Source organism: Periplaneta americana, chromosome 6 (assembly GCF_040183065.1).
Source record: "Periplaneta americana isolate PAMFEO1 chromosome 6, P.americana_PAMFEO1_priV1, whole genome shotgun sequence".
NCBI lineage: Eukaryota > Metazoa > Arthropoda > Insecta > Blattodea > Blattidae > Periplaneta > Periplaneta americana.
Window position 1 is genome coordinate 76,718,441 of NC_091122.1, and position 15,957 is coordinate 76,734,397.

General features: G+C 33.8%; 1 protein-coding gene and 1 long non-coding RNA gene across 7 annotated transcripts in view; one reads left to right on the top strand and one right to left on the bottom strand.

Annotated features, from left to right (window-relative positions):
• The window catches only part of LOC138701434 (uncharacterized), a 42,085-nt gene extending 38,694 nt beyond the window's left edge, over positions 1-3,391 (top strand). For all 5 annotated transcript variants that reach the window (XR_011332561.1, XR_011332563.1, XR_011332559.1 and 2 more), the window contains 2 exons: positions 126-332; positions 589-3,391. This is a non-coding gene — a long non-coding RNA (uncharacterized lncRNA). The remainder of the gene's footprint in view (positions 1-125; positions 333-588) is intronic.
• Positions 1-15,957, bottom strand: part of LOC138701432 (oocyte zinc finger protein XlCOF22-like) — a 106,290-nt gene that overhangs the window by 35,988 nt on the left and 54,345 nt on the right. The window lies entirely within an intron of this gene.

Below are 15,957 nucleotides of genomic sequence, written 5' to 3' on the forward strand. Positions count from 1 at the left end.
TGTCATGTTATGTTATGTTATGTGCTGCAATTGCAATAAAAGAATAAATCTGTTTTATTTTCTTTATTTAAATGTTGTGAATTTATGTGACGTAATTATATGTCCAGGTATAATTTTTATTGCAGGTGCTGATTTAATTTTTTCATGCAATTGAAAGAAAGTCAAGACTACCATAGTGCTATGAAGGGCCTTGTAGTTGAAAAGTGGGTACAAACACAGTTGTTGACCTGAGAACATTAGGGCAATGCGTTATTGTCATGGATAGTGCTGCATATCATAGCAGACTTGTGGAAAATCAGCCAACAACAAAATGGAGGAAAGAACAGCTCTTGGTGATTGCAACTGAATATAATAGATTTATTGTACTAAAGGATAAGAGTTGATGGTGTGAAATCACCTTTTGATATTACATTGCAATATTAATTTCCATACTTTACAGTCAATATTATTATTATTATTATTATTATTATTATTATTATTATTACTATTACTGTTACTATTACTATTACTACTATTATTATTGCAACTGTTTCTCTTATTTCTCATGATTAGGCATACGTATTTATAGATGCTACTTTTTTCTTTCAGGTGAAATTGAATCTACATAAGAATCCTAAGAAAACAGAACCTTGCCAATTACTGTCCTGAAGCAACCTTGTCTTATGTGTTGTGTCTATATACAATTAATTCTTTCAGTTTTTTTCCCCCTTAATGTAATGAAGTTGTTGGTTCATTAATACCTAGTGTTCAGCAGTTGATGTCATTTGTTATCTTGCACTCCAATATTTAACCGGATGATTGAAAGTTGTGTAAAGTTGGACAGTCAAGACAATGATCCATATCTTCATTGAGATTTCAGAAATGGCATGGGGAGATTCTGAAATATCAGTTCTTTGTAAATATTTGAGACAATCATGGCCTGTGATAATATGAGTACTGCCACTGTAGATTTTCATAGAAGTTCAGTTATTAAATTAGGTGTATCATTTTTACTATGTATAGTACTATATTTTTGTTTTCGCTTAATTGATGAATTGTATATGCTGTAAATTGAATAGTAGACTGTAGGCCTATAGCTTAACTGATGAATTGTATGTGCTGTAAATTAAATAGTAGGCTGTATACCACAAGTGATGAATTGTTTATGCTTGTAATGTGAAGTAATTTGCATGATATGAATTATCAATTTCTATATATTTCAACTGATTGAATTGTTTATACTTTTAAATTGAATTAACTTGCTTGCTATGTATTATATTTTATAGCTTAACTGATGAATAATTGTGTAGGTTTGTCAATTTAATAATCTGAGTGCCATGTACTTCATATTTTTAGTAGAGCTACCAATGTAGCTTAGTCGGTAGACTCGTTGGCCTGCATATTCAGAGCTGCACTCGAGGGTAGGTTGGATTCCACATTTGGTCTGATTAGTTGGTTTCTTCTGAGGATTTTCCTCCATCGTGGAGCGGATGCCGGATGGCCTATTGCAATTTTTTCATTTGCTTTAGAATCATTCTGATTTTTGTTACCACATTGCCATGTTCTGATCTTGTTATTCTTTTAACAGTGTGGTAAGATGCAGGTATAGATAACCTTACAGTAATTTTGCTACCTTTCAGCTACCTCATTACCTCCCACTCCATAAAGTTCAGGGATCTACTGAAGTACCAGTCATCGATGTAATTCGACCATTTTTCTTAAAATTTTAAAACACTGTAAAATATTGAGATTTCTTGCTGTTACATCCAATACTGTAGCAAGAATATCTGATTTTGAATCTGATAGTATGACAGCCTTCTCACATTTATGAAGTTGATAATGGAGATTTTGTAAGCTTAAAAGTGTATCTAAATTTTCACTATCAAAATTAGTCAGTGTTTGAAGTTCGTTAGTTAGTGGCATTTAAAAAGGGCGCGTCAGCTACTATGGCTATTTGCGCCCTTATCTAAAATCTTTCACTAAACACAAACACAATACAATAACCAGAATGTTTAAAAGAACTAAAAAGCGTTGTCACGGTTAAAATGGTGCAAACAAGTGTTTGAATATAATTCCCTGTAAAAGGGAATATACTGGTATTGTACTACTACACCACTACATCTATGGCTTGGTAAACAGGATCCATCTATAAAAAATACTGTATGTAGTCACTCACTGACCAGATCATTTATCATTTCTAATGATTTTTAAAATGTCTGGAGAAGTATCACATTTCTTAACATCATCCGTTAAAGTTAACTTATATACAATTAATTTTCAAATAACTTGGGATTGTGTTTTATTAGTAAAGTTTCCCTTAATTGAGCAAGTCGAGTCAAAAAGTCTGTTGGGATTTTGGCTCAGTTTATTAATATTTGTGAACTGTGATTTTTTGTCCTAGACAACCATATTATCTGTAGATGATGAGATCATAAGATCTATTTACATATTTGTGACAATGAATCAAATAATCAAGTCACTGACCCAGTGTAACAGTTTGCAATTTCTTAAGTGATTTATATCTACAGAGCCATATGATCCTTGAAAATAAATTAAAATTGCTAAGGTGTTTTGTTTTCTGTTTAAAATATCTTTAATATCTTGACTAAAATTTAAAATCTGTCCATTTGTTGAATGTAATTCTCTAAAGTCAACTCAATAAGATGAAAGTTCGTTACTAGATTCCAGGAACCAATTCAATCTATGAAATCGTCTCTTCCATAATTTTGGCTATCATACAAGTAAGTGGTATCTGTCGATAACTCGAAAAGATATTAGTTGCATAATTGCTTTTCAAAATTGATGTTATGATAGATTTTCTTCAGACAGATAATGTATTTTAGATGAGATTACAAGATAAAAGTAGTGAGTTTGCTTGTTTGCCAACGTGTTTAAGAAAATCAGCATGTGTATTGTCTGGACTTGGAGATGTTTTGGGTCTTAAGTTATTAAATTAATAGTGATATTCAGTTCTTGATTAAATATTGTTATATAAAGTAGATTGTAGATTTAATATTTCTTTCAGTTTTTCCTTAATAGTCTGACGTACACAGATAAAACAAACAACCACACCAACTAATCTAATAGAAATTAAAATATAATTAAATGTAGAAAAGTAATTAAAATTATAAATACACGTAATAAACCATAACCCCCTAATTTCAACAATATACTATTTTATTCCCTTTTACAGCTTGTAGATAATTATTAATTATAGTTATTACTTATTAGCGTAATATTTATTGAACTTATTGGCTATTTCACTTCGTTTGAAAGATGTTATTGTATACAAAAAGCATTTTTGGATGATCGTTTCATGCTGTATATTGTGTATAAATCTATGATTTCTGGCCATCTGTTCTGTGTAATTCATCTTTTGTATGGAATTAATAAAATACTCTTTTGGTAGTAATTATTTTATTAATTGAGTACTTAATTTTCACCAGCTCACATTTCTTGAATCATTTGTTTTTTTCTTATTTAAATTTAGGACACAAGAGCCAAAAAGAGATTTCACAGTTATGTATCATACATTTTTTCAATGAGAGACGTGGAGTTGCAGAAATAATAAGTGTAAGTGTAACATTACTAAGCAATTTACAAACAAATGAAATCTTTAAAAAGGTGTCTAGAAGTGAAATTACTTATGGCTTATTTTTGTAAGTTGATTTATTATTTCAGTTTTAGCCATTTCCTTACTAATTTCAAAAGATAATCAGAAGTTCATTCGAATTCCAACCAAAAGTCAATTGGTTATTAATTTATCTACCTTTAGGAAGTACATTATATGTACGCTGGAATCTTTGAAGTGAAGTGACAATAATTTAATTGGTCTTGGAACAGATTTGATGCTTGAATATTATATTATATACTTACTTTGTTGTATATTTACATCTAGTAACCTATTAATGCTAATGATAATAATGTAAAGGAATAAAAGAATAGAACGTAGCAATACACTTTTCATGTGATTCATTTCCTCAATTTCTCATATAGTTCGCCTACGAAAATATATTACAAATTATTATTATTGAAACTATTTAGAATAACCTTCCAACATAAAGGTAAAGTACGGTGAGTAAAGAAGTCATTCAGTACATAGGATCGTGATTTTACTATATGTGGTGATATCTGGTAACAGTTGGCAACACTGACAAGACAGAAATATTTGCTGTTTGGGAACTGAAGTTACGTGATCCTCACTATACCATAGTAAACGAATTCTCATCCTCACAGATAGTCAAAGTACTCTAAAAGCACTTTCTTCAGACCAGGTGAAATCAAAACTGGTATGGAATTGCCTGAGTGCCCTGATAGCCCTGTCTTCTCATAACAAGCTAGCACTGCGGTGAGTACTAGGGCATAAAGGCATTCAGGGAAATGAATATGTAGATCAACTGGCCAAAAAGGGTATGGAGATAACCTTTTTTGGACCTGCACCCGTGGTTGGAATCAGTTTACTCACTGCCAAAACCTCGGTTAAGACATGGATTGGATTAAAGAAAGACACCAAATTAGGTGGCAATCCTATCCTGGACAAAAACTGGCCAGAAACTGGTCTTAGGTCCAAACAACTCTCTCTCCTCGTCCCTGCTCAAATTGGACACTTACTGGTCATGGTCACTTCAGGAAACATGTACAGTGCGGCTCTATAAAGAGCAAACAGGAGGAAGAGACTGCCTCACATATCCTGTTTAACTGCCCATTCCTAGAAAGGAAAAGATTTTCTCTTTTCATAACAAGGGAAGACTAATGTTGGAACCAAAATACTGTTGCTAGTGAAAGGAACAGATTTTGGAAGACAATGCTAGTGTCCATTTCAATGGGGATGCACAATAAGCCTTTTAAGCTGACGTGTAGCCTTTAAGACTCTTAAAGACCCCCCCGTAACCTAACCTAACCGAGCACATTCATATCACTGCTTAGGTATATCCATGTTTCTGAATCATGTAAGACCACTGAGAGAGTATTACCTATCATTCTTTAATGAATTACCGTAATATTTTGGACATTCTCAATTGTACTAGTATCGAGAATTTCAGAAGGGGAAGAAGTTCATATCAAATAGCATCTACTACCAACCACCACTCTTTTTTTTAATTCCCACATGAATTTACTAGGTATATGATTTTTTCAGGTAATAAAGATCTAGACACTTGAACTGGTTCACTTTCTGAAAGTACTGAGAATTAACGAAACACGGTAAGCTTACCGATATATTCCAAAGAGTTTCATCACTAGAATAATAACTTTCTTATTAAAATCGAAATATTCTTATGCCCTCAACCAAGTCCCTATTCCACCACTATCAACATGAAAGTTAAAAATCTGAGATACTTGCTATACCAGTACACTTGATTTCTTTACTGTGAGTTGTGTTACGACCTATTTAACAAAAAGTGTCAGACAATATGAGATTTCTCAAATCAATATGACTTAAAATAAATGCAATTATCAAAATGACACTATATAATGGACAAAGTTTAGATGTGATGATAATAATAAACATTGTACTTTTCAGGTATTTGTACATAACATGAAGCTGTAAAGGATAGTTACACAGATAAAAAGGGTACCATAAACAATTTATTCCATGCTTCTGTTACCGGAATGTGTACAAAAAGAATGCAGTGTACCTGTGAAATCTAATGTTATTTCTGGAATCTTACTGACACACATTTTCCAAATGCTCAAGTATGATAATGGTAAATAGCATTGCCATTTTACCAATATCTTGCTTAACACTCTTCCTGAATATGAGTCCATAACATACAGTAGGTAGATAAGTCACTGAAAATGTTCCATAACACTTTTACTGCAGTTGCAAAACATCTGAATCATAATCAGTGTTCACATGCAAGCCAAAGGCAGTGTTGAGGATGCTACCTAGTTTTCTTTCTGCATAGGCCTACCTGAGAGCTGCACAAATAGGGACAAAAAGTTGCAAACCTAGTCACATCCAAGGTACTACAGGTGCAGCAGCTTTGAATTAAACCTATGCATGTTATGGATTTGTCCCTGATAGACTTCCAGATGAAGAAATGTAAGTGACTGCTCACTAATAAGTGAGAAATGGAGAAAAAGACATCAAACTGTAAAATGAGCAGTGTTGCACAGTGGTACCAATCACCTCAAAACACGGCCAAAAATATTTCAAGCTAACATTTTTATACTACATTGACTTAAGTCACAAAAAACAAAAAGACTTCATGATATTACTCATTAGACCATTGTTTCTCAACCAGTGGTTCGCGAACCTCCTTTTTAAATTGAGGTTTCATTACATATAGATAGCATTTAATTTAAACTATGAAAATGGACATTTTCATTTTAAAATATTACATCAAGCTCACATTCTAGCTACACGAGGAATTAGGATGGGATGGTCTTTTAAAATCAATCGTTTCTCAACCGCTTCTTTATTTTGATTTCCTCTGACTTGCCATTTCTTAACTTCCATCCTCTAAGATATGTGAAGCAAGCATTCGAAAAACGAATTTAAGCATGAAATGACGAAAGACCAAATCAAAATGTTTCGCAGCCAAAGCCTCCAGTTGGTTCATAATTTTCGGGTTAGCTCCACAAATGTAACAGTTCTGTGAAGAAGTTTAGGTCATAGCGTTACACACTTTGCCATCTACCATATTTAAGATTCAATGTTGAGTCACTTGTGCCTGCTTTCTCTTGATGTTACATGAAGTTTCTCAGATCTTTTATTTGCGTATCCATATTGGAAGCTTCTTCTTTAACAAGGTCTGTTTCTTTTAAACTGAAATTTTATCGGTTGACAATATAGAGTAGAAGAAGGTTTAGCATTCTACCACAACACTACTCTTTCAGATTTTTCATCAATAAAGTAAAGATATCTTGGTACCGAGGACGTAAACAATATATCTCAGTCTGAAAAATACTCTCGTTATGCTCTTTGTTTATATTTGACTGTCCGCTGATTTCATCATAATCAGTGCCATTTTAAAATAGTATTAGATGTAGTATCTGTTACTAAATCTACGTATTACTCTGTGAAGAGATTTATTAAATCTACATACTTAGACTTCAACAAACAAAATTTGATAACACAATCCCAAGGGAAAAAATGGAACTCTCTGCATCAAAATCCACAGTTAATTCCCGATTTACCACGAAAATCGTCTGTAGCTGCATTTAGATTGGCAACAGGCCATGATTGTTTGGCTAAACACCTGCATAGAATTGGAATATATCAGTCCCCTAACTGCCCATTGTGCAACTCAAACCAAGAAATGGATTCGGAACACCTCAAAATCTGTGCTTCATTGGCTGGTCATGATAATATCTTTGAAAAATATTGGAGTGCAAGAGGTCAAATGACTTTATTGTCAAACGCCTGGCATTAGAAAACAACAACAACATTAGATGTATTAAAAATTGTATGTTTTTTTTTTTCATCTGTCATGGATAATACTGGTTCTTGTACTTGCATCAATCCCACTGCTGTATGATCTACTAAATCTTGAAGTTTAACTTCTACATTGTCTTGTAATAAAACATTTTCCGGATAGAATCTCTTTTAGCAGTTAAAATGTTTTGATATGATGGTTAGATGTCAGCATTAATCTGTTTTGCTCTGTGTTTACGCAAAAGTTAAAATTTTTTGGCATCACCAGATTTTAGAAAGAGAGCTAAAGCATTATCATTGGTATATCTGTAAATGAAATTAGTGCTAGTTGATGCTGATGCCCAGACTTTTTCTATTTTTAATGGTCTTTTTGGTGTTTTTTTACATTTCAGCTAGGATTGTACGGAATCAGTGTTCCCACTTTCCCTGTATTTCATTTCCGCTGCGAAAGTTAATATTCCACAGTTCGTAACTTCTTAGAGTTTTTGTTTCCTTCGTTTTGTCTTCAAACTACTCTCTTCCCTTCTTTGAAATTGAAGGAAAATTGACATCAATGTCAGAAATTAATTCACTGCTAAGTCAAATTTGGCATCTTGAAGAAATCTATCTCCTTTTCTACCAACTCTGTCTTATTGACCAAACAACTCGCTAGAACATCGGAAAAAAGCCCGTTTTAATATTTTCGATTTTTTTTTTTTTTTTTCAGAGTTTTCTATTCCAGCTTCTGCTATTATATGATTCAACGAAATGTCTGTTGTTTCTTTATGGCAGCAGATTTTTGTTGCAATATTGTATATAATGTTTGTCTCCATCTAAATGCCATCTTGCGCCATATCATTAAACAAAGGTACAGTATCTTAAATGAGATGGCTTTTTAAACAATACAGTACTAATTTGTAGTGATATTTCATAATCGTAGATTGAAATAATAATCATTATTTGTAATATAAAACAACAGTTAAATTTTTCATTTAGAATAAACTTGTAATAAAATTGTAGTTATCACATTATCAGTATTTCTGCATTCTAACTTATTCCCTCAGTAGCAAGCTCTTCTTGGAATATTATCAAAAGGCGCAAGAAGGCGCATTTTTTTATTTTAGAATCTAAAAATAGAAATGTCAGACAATATCTTATAACATAAATCAGAATCGGGGAGTCTCGGGAAACTTTTGTAGGCCTGCGTGAATATTTTTTCAATTACTGGAGGAACATATTTACTACGATATTAAATACTTTAAAATATAACGACTAATGACATAATATGATTAAAACATCACTGTGTCAGAATAATATACACATAAACAAAGTCAGAAAATACATTAGTCGCCATATCACAAAAGATTAAGTTGCCAGAAACGTGTCTTGAAATGCACATCAGAAATAAGCTTAGCGCCAAGGGACCAGGCACATACACAAACTCACAATTTCAGCTCTCACTGAGGAGTGTTGAAGTGCAGTCGTCATCTGCAGTTTTATGACCCACAGACATAATAGAACAAGGGTAGGTGGGGTACATCCCGTTATTCGCATTTTGAAAGATTGATTTCTGGCCAGGTTTTGAGGTGATCGGTACAACTGTGTGCTGGTTCAAAGTGTATGACATGCTTTGGCGACATCGTTAAAAACTTTAAATTGGGAGATTCATGAGGAAGTACATTGTGTATCATCAGATGGTTCTTTTAGACGGGCAGACATTGTTGCTATTAATGGACGCTTAAAACAGGCTCTTGTTCTTGACCCTACTATACGTTTCGAAAGGAACCTAAATCAGGCCACCGAAGTTGATATTGAGAAGAAGGCTACATATGAACCTTGTCTGCCATATCTTTCTCAAAAGTTCAACGTCCCTCTGTCATTGGTTTGCTGTTTGGCAGTAGAGGTCCGATTACAAAATTCACATGGAATTATCTTAAGGAACTTCACATTCCTTTTGATTATGGAATGTCTATTCTTATAAATATTATCAAGGATTCTCTTCAAATATTACATCATCATCTCTATTTCAATTAATCCACTTATATTATTTGCCTTCAACAATTAACTTTCTTTTTTCTTCAATGTATCACATCACATTATATTGTACATGTTTATTGTATTCAGGACCCTTGTGGTCATTCAAATTTTTTGAGCTGATGTCTATAATATATACTAATAATAAATCTGTAGCCGAAATTTTTCTGGTAATTTTCGATTTTCCAAAAAATAATTGGTCCTAACATATATAATTAACCACCCTGAAACCGAAAATCGCTTTTTTGAAATTTTTGTTTGTATGTCTGTCTGTCTATTTGTCTGTCTGTCTATTTGTCTGTCTGTCTGGATGTTTGTTACCTTTTCACGCGATAATGGCTGAACCGATTTATATGGAAATTGGAATATAAATTAAGTTCGCTGTGACTTAGACTTTAGACTATATGACATTCAAAATACGTTATTTAAAAGGGGGGTTGTAAGGGGGCCTGAATTAAATAAATCGAAATATCTCGCTTATTATTGATTTTTGTGAAATATGTTACATAACAAACGTTTCTTTAAACATGATTTCCGATAAGTTTTATTCCTTGTAAAATTTTCATAGGACTGATATTTAACGAGATAAATGAGTTTTAAAATTAAAATACAATCCCATCTAAGGCGGTGTAATGAAATGAAAACAAAAGACTACGTCTGTAAGGGGCGTTGGACAACAACAATCGAAAGCTATGAAACATAGCCTACAGAGAATGTTTCTGTGTTTGTATGAAGTAATATCGAAAGCTAAATTAACCGATTTGTATAATTAATTATTATTTCACCATTGGAAAGTGTAATTTCTCTAGATGGACATAATGCTATAATGTTATTACAGTAACTTCTGAGTGCTCTCTGGACCAAAATGACCGCATTTTAATTATTTAAATATAATTTAAATTAAGTAACATATTAAACGATTTATCCTTCTATCAAACACGAATGTTCCCTAGATCAAACATCCTATCTTAATTATGTAATTACTTTATATGTATTTCTAACAGGTGCAGCGGAGCTCACAGATACGGCTAGTTTAGAAATATATACATAGAGAGCACTATGAGTTAGAACATCCTTCGAAAAGTATGATGAAGTCAATGAACAAATTTATAATAATTAACATTTTGCGAAAGAGAGTAAGATTTTTCTTTTTGTTGCATTTCAAAGCTTTTACTATATTTGACCCAAGGAGAGTGCAATTTATTTTTAACATCATCTTCTTCTGACATATGCATTTTATAGCAATAATCTTATTTATTTTTTTGTTCTAGCCATAAATTCCATATGTACCTATCCAGGGGTTCATTACTCTTTCTTTATTCAAGTAGTCTATCATTTAATTTTCTTCATTGTTATATACACTTTTAACACCTATATATATAACTGATTAACTTTTCAACTTCTTGACTGTGTTAATGTTTAGAAAATTACCTAGCTGACTAGTTTCGAAGTGGTATTTTTCATTGTCTAAAGCCTAGTGAAGATCCCGCACTGTCTTCTGGTTTCCTGTTGTAGTGGGGTGTGTTCATGTGTCTATGTTGCTGTAGTTGTGATTGGAGTTTGTGATGTGTCCTGTGTAGGTTGAATTGCTGTGTAGTTTGGTTCTGGCTGTGATATGTTCCTTGCAACGTGTTTCAAATGATCTTCCAGTCTGCCCAATTTAGAAGTCATTGCAACTATTGCATGATAGTTCGTATACTCTGTTAAGTTGTATTTATTTGTGTCTTGTCTGTGTGTTAAGATGTTTTTGTAGTGTGTTCTGTATGCAATGTTGTATTTTAGTTTCTTGAATGATGATGCAATCTTGTATGTGTTCTTGTTTTCATATGTTAGTGTGCTTTGTTCTTGTGTTTGTGTTGCACTTTTTTGTTTGCATTTAGTCTTTCTTATGATGTTGATCCATTTTCCTATGCTATGTATTTCATAATGTGTATTTTTTCCTTATAGTCTTGTTGGCTAATAGGAATGTTCATGAGTCTGTGTATCATGGATCAGAATGCTGCGTGTTTGTGTTGTGATTTGAGGTGTTGTGTATGTGTTTTACCATGATAGTGGGGTTCCTGTATATTTTGAACATATGTTTGTTGTCTGTTTTTGTTATTGTGATGTCTAAGAAATTTATGAATTTGTTGTTTTCTGTTTCTAGTGTGTAATGCAGTTTTGGATGTACTGTATTTTGTTTGTGTGTTTGTGTAGGTTCTCAATCAGTCTTCTGCTTCTTTTGAATAGTATTAGTATGTTGTCTACGCATCTGTCCCAGTAAATGATGTTGACTGCGTGTTTGCTGTTGTCCTTGTTTAAAATATGTGTCTGTTCTATAATGTGTATGAAAATTTGGGCTAAGATGCTGGAGATGGGTGATCTCATGGGTAGGCCTTCAATTTGAGTGTAGTATTTGTTGTTGTCTATTATGCTGAAAATGTATATATTGTGATTAATATTTTGATTTATTTTGTCACTAAGCACTCATAAATTTTGCATTTACACTGGTCAGCTGAGCTTTTTTTTACAGTAACAAAACATTCGTGAGCGAAGTTTGCAAAAATTTTTAATATTCAATTTTAAAGTTTGGGTTTTCCTCTTAAAAATTTGAAAGGCCATTTTTAGAAACATAGTTAAGTAGTGTCTTTGCAATTTTTCTTTTCTACCATTCTCGCAGATGGTCCATTCCTGGACATGTATAAAAAATGTGTAGTCGGATGAAAAAACTAGTAACCTTGGAATAGTCATGAGTGCCTGGAAGATCTTGCTCCATATGATTTGTAAGTTATATACCAACACGTTCTGCAACACCTGCTACCACAGTTTGCTGTTTCCTGGGTACTGCAGAAGTGCTCAAGTCATTCTCCAGACAGTTTTAGAAAATGCTGCCTTACAGGAATAGGGACTAAGTCTACTGAGTGAATCGGAACTGTTATGTGACACATTTAAGTTATCAATTTTCTCTGCTCTCCATAATCTCTTTCCATCTCTGTCATATCTTCATAAATCCTCATTTTCTTTTTCACTCCTTCTCTTTTTGAAATCTGCAATTCTTTTATTTTCTTTCCTTAGGTAGTTAGAATTCTCAGCTTTCAACCTTTCTCTCATCTTCATCTTCACTGCACTGGCTGATTTCTGGGTTTTTCCATTCCTTCCATAAAATATATAAGTACAGATGCAACAGACTTTAAGGGCAAGTTTTGTTTTCACTAGGAAAGTGATAAAAATAAAACTGGAAACATGCACCATACATGTCATAATTGGGACAAAAATAAAAAAATAATATCATTAAATTCTTTTTAATTAATAAAACAGTTTCAAAATATGATCATCCAATAATTTATTAAAAAAGAAGAATAACTGTTACTCAAAGTTCTTTTAATGTATATACACTCCTCAAAATAAAAAAGTTGTCGCAAGTTCGGATGAATGCATCATGAAACACACAATAGATAGTGAAATATCTTTCTTCGCACAATGAAATGCACTCTATGTTTGAGTAGTGAAAATGATTTGTGACCTTTGGCAGTTTGAAGTACTACCAGTAGATAGAGTCAAAGCAAACACTGCCCAAAACAGAATGGGTGAACATCTTGTTTCTGTTGATATGCGCACAGTACAGATGTGTAGAGCCATTGCAGCACATGTTGATATTGAGAACAGGATAAATAGACATTTGACAGTGGAGGAAACAAGCCAGGGAGTTACTCTGAATCAAGAAGGGCCAAACAACTTGGAATAAGTCAGAATGCTGTTTCCAAATTATGGAAGTTCTTAATTATGGAAATTATGGAAACATACACTACAACAAGGAAGCCAGGTTCAGGTCATAGAAGAAAAATTAACCCTGTTGAAGACCGTTATTTGCATCTTCTTGCAACAAGAAACTTCAGGCATATGGCACGAGAATTCCAAGAGGATTTTCAGAACGCTACAGGACAAAGGGTGAGTGACCAAACAATATGCAATAGACTGCATGAAAACAATCTCAGGTGCAAAAGGTCGAAAAAAGTGCCACGCTTAACACGGCGACACAAACAACTGAGACTATGCTTTGCAGATGAACACAAAAATTGGCAGTTGAGACACTGGAGACAAGTCATGTTTTGTGATGAAACCAAAGTTCCTTTGTTTGGTAATGATGTGTGTGGAGACGAAGGGGAGAGCGTCATATTGAAGATGTAGTCACTAAAAGAGTTCCTTTTGGAGGAGGTGTCACTTATGCTCATAGGAGGGATTACGTTGGACATGAGAACAGAGCTTGTAGTGATTCGGAGGAGAAGAAACCAGGGTCTGACTGGCGACAAGTATGTCAATGAAGTTCTTAATCCCCATGTACGACCTGTAGCAGAACATATGGGAGAAGAATTTTTACTGGCCCATGAAAATGCCAGACCCCATATTTCTCGGCGTATACAAGATTTTCTTGCTCAATACCACATCAACGTTGTGGAGTGGCCTCTCTGCAGTCCGGACCTTAATCCAATAGAACATCTGTGGAATAATCTTAAAAAGGGTTCGTAAGCGTCCACATCCACCACAAATGCTCCAACAGTTAGAGGTGGCTCTACAGATCTAATCCCTATGGATTTTTACTTGTGGGGGTAACTGTGAAAGATCAAGTCTATCGACGTAAGCCGCGCACGCTGGAGGACCTTCGCCAGGGGATTACAGTGGCATGTGCAGCGATCTCCATTGAAACATTGACCGACGTAGCTGCGGCGACCGCTTGTCGTTGCATTATGTGTCTGGCCACCAACGGCAAACATTTTGAACATTTAAAGTAACCATTTGCTTAACAGAAGACAGTACTACATGTGTGATCAGTGTTAAATGTAAAAAACACATAATAAATAGTTTTAGTTCCTTAAAGAATGTATACACTTTTTTGGAGGATTCTTGTAAAATCACTTTTTACTCAGAAGAAAAAAATTGCACAATAATGTTTGTTAAGCAACTGACTGTCTCAAAAACAATACAATTTCAGTCAAGTGGGAAATAGCTGATAGAAGACACTTCAAATTGAAGTGTTCACTTTTAAAATTGAAAACACAATTAAGTTTATACTTGTGATTCAAGGTTTTTAGGTACCATTTTACAAGATTTTTACGTGCAAAAAATCAAGTTATGATAAATTCGTAATAATGTCTTGCTTGTCATGGGATGCCTCTCACATTCTTAAAAAAACAAAAACAAATTCAGACATTGAACAATGGCAAGTATTGCAAGTTTGCAAGAAGATGCCAGGTCGTCCCATTAAAAACAGGCAAACTCCCATTGCTAGCCATTTTTACATGACAACACTTCTCCAAAACATTCCAATGCTTTATTCCTCTGATGACCAGTTAAAAGAGTTAAAGATGTTAGTGCTTTTCATTTCCCAAATATAACAAAACACAACAAAACATTCCAATGCTTTATTCCTCTGGATGACCAGTTAAAAGAGTTAAAGACGTTAGTGTTCTTCATTTCCAAAATACAACATAGTTTTTATCGAAACCCATTGTATACGAAATTTAAATGAAGAATAAAACTGATACTGATTAATATTTCATGTTAATTTACAACATATCTTCTCGTGTAAAAATGTTCGTAAGTTTAATATTACGATTAAAGAATCGTAATCTTTACAGCCTTATATTAAACCAATTAGATAAAAAATCATTGCAAAAGCCAAGAAAATGTTTTTCTAATGTTTCTGTTGACATTATACTTACTCCCCTACATTATGCAAAGAGGTAATAAACAAAGTCCCCTATATTACTAACAAAACTACTGAACAAACTGTTTTGAAGAATCGATATCTCAGTTTCAGGATCATGTGGCACAGACTCTCTCTCACGAGATACAATTATTAACAAAATAAATTATGTAAAAATTTGTGACTGAATGAGAGACGCTTCAAATTGGTACATGATATCTTATAGTTTATAAATAATTCTAAGACTATGTGACACACATAGCTCAGTTGGAAAGAGCCCTCAGCGTGCAGAGCTGAGAGGTCCCGGGTTCGATTCCAGGTGCCGGAACGAATTTTTCTCGATATAATGGTGATAATACACATTGACTACTTCATAGTAGTCTTGTTAATATTCAATGTGGATGGCGAGACCTCATATAATGAATATTTAATGCATTAAAACAGAACTGTTTAGGAGAGACAATGGTGATTATTTTCCCTTCAGTCTAGTTTTTTTTTATTGGGTTATTTTACGACGCTGTATCAACATCTAGGTTATTTAGCGTCTGAATGAAATGAAGGTGATAATGCCGGTGAAATGAGTCCGGGGTCCAGCACCGAAAGTTACCCAGCATTTGCTCGTATTGGGTTGAGGAAAAACCCCGAAAAAAACCTCAACCAGGTAACTTGCCCCGACCGGGATTCGAACCTGGGCCACCTGGTTTCGCGGCCAGACGCGCTGACTATTACTCCACAGGTGTGGACTCAGTCTTGTTGGATACCTTCTTATGTGTAGGGTGACCAGATGTTATCTTTTGTCCGGATATGACCTCCCTTTGACACCTTTGTCCGGGGTCCAGGCGGATTTTTAAAAATCAAGAAATGTCCTCCTTTTCGTTACTTGTATGCCTGATATTTTGAAATT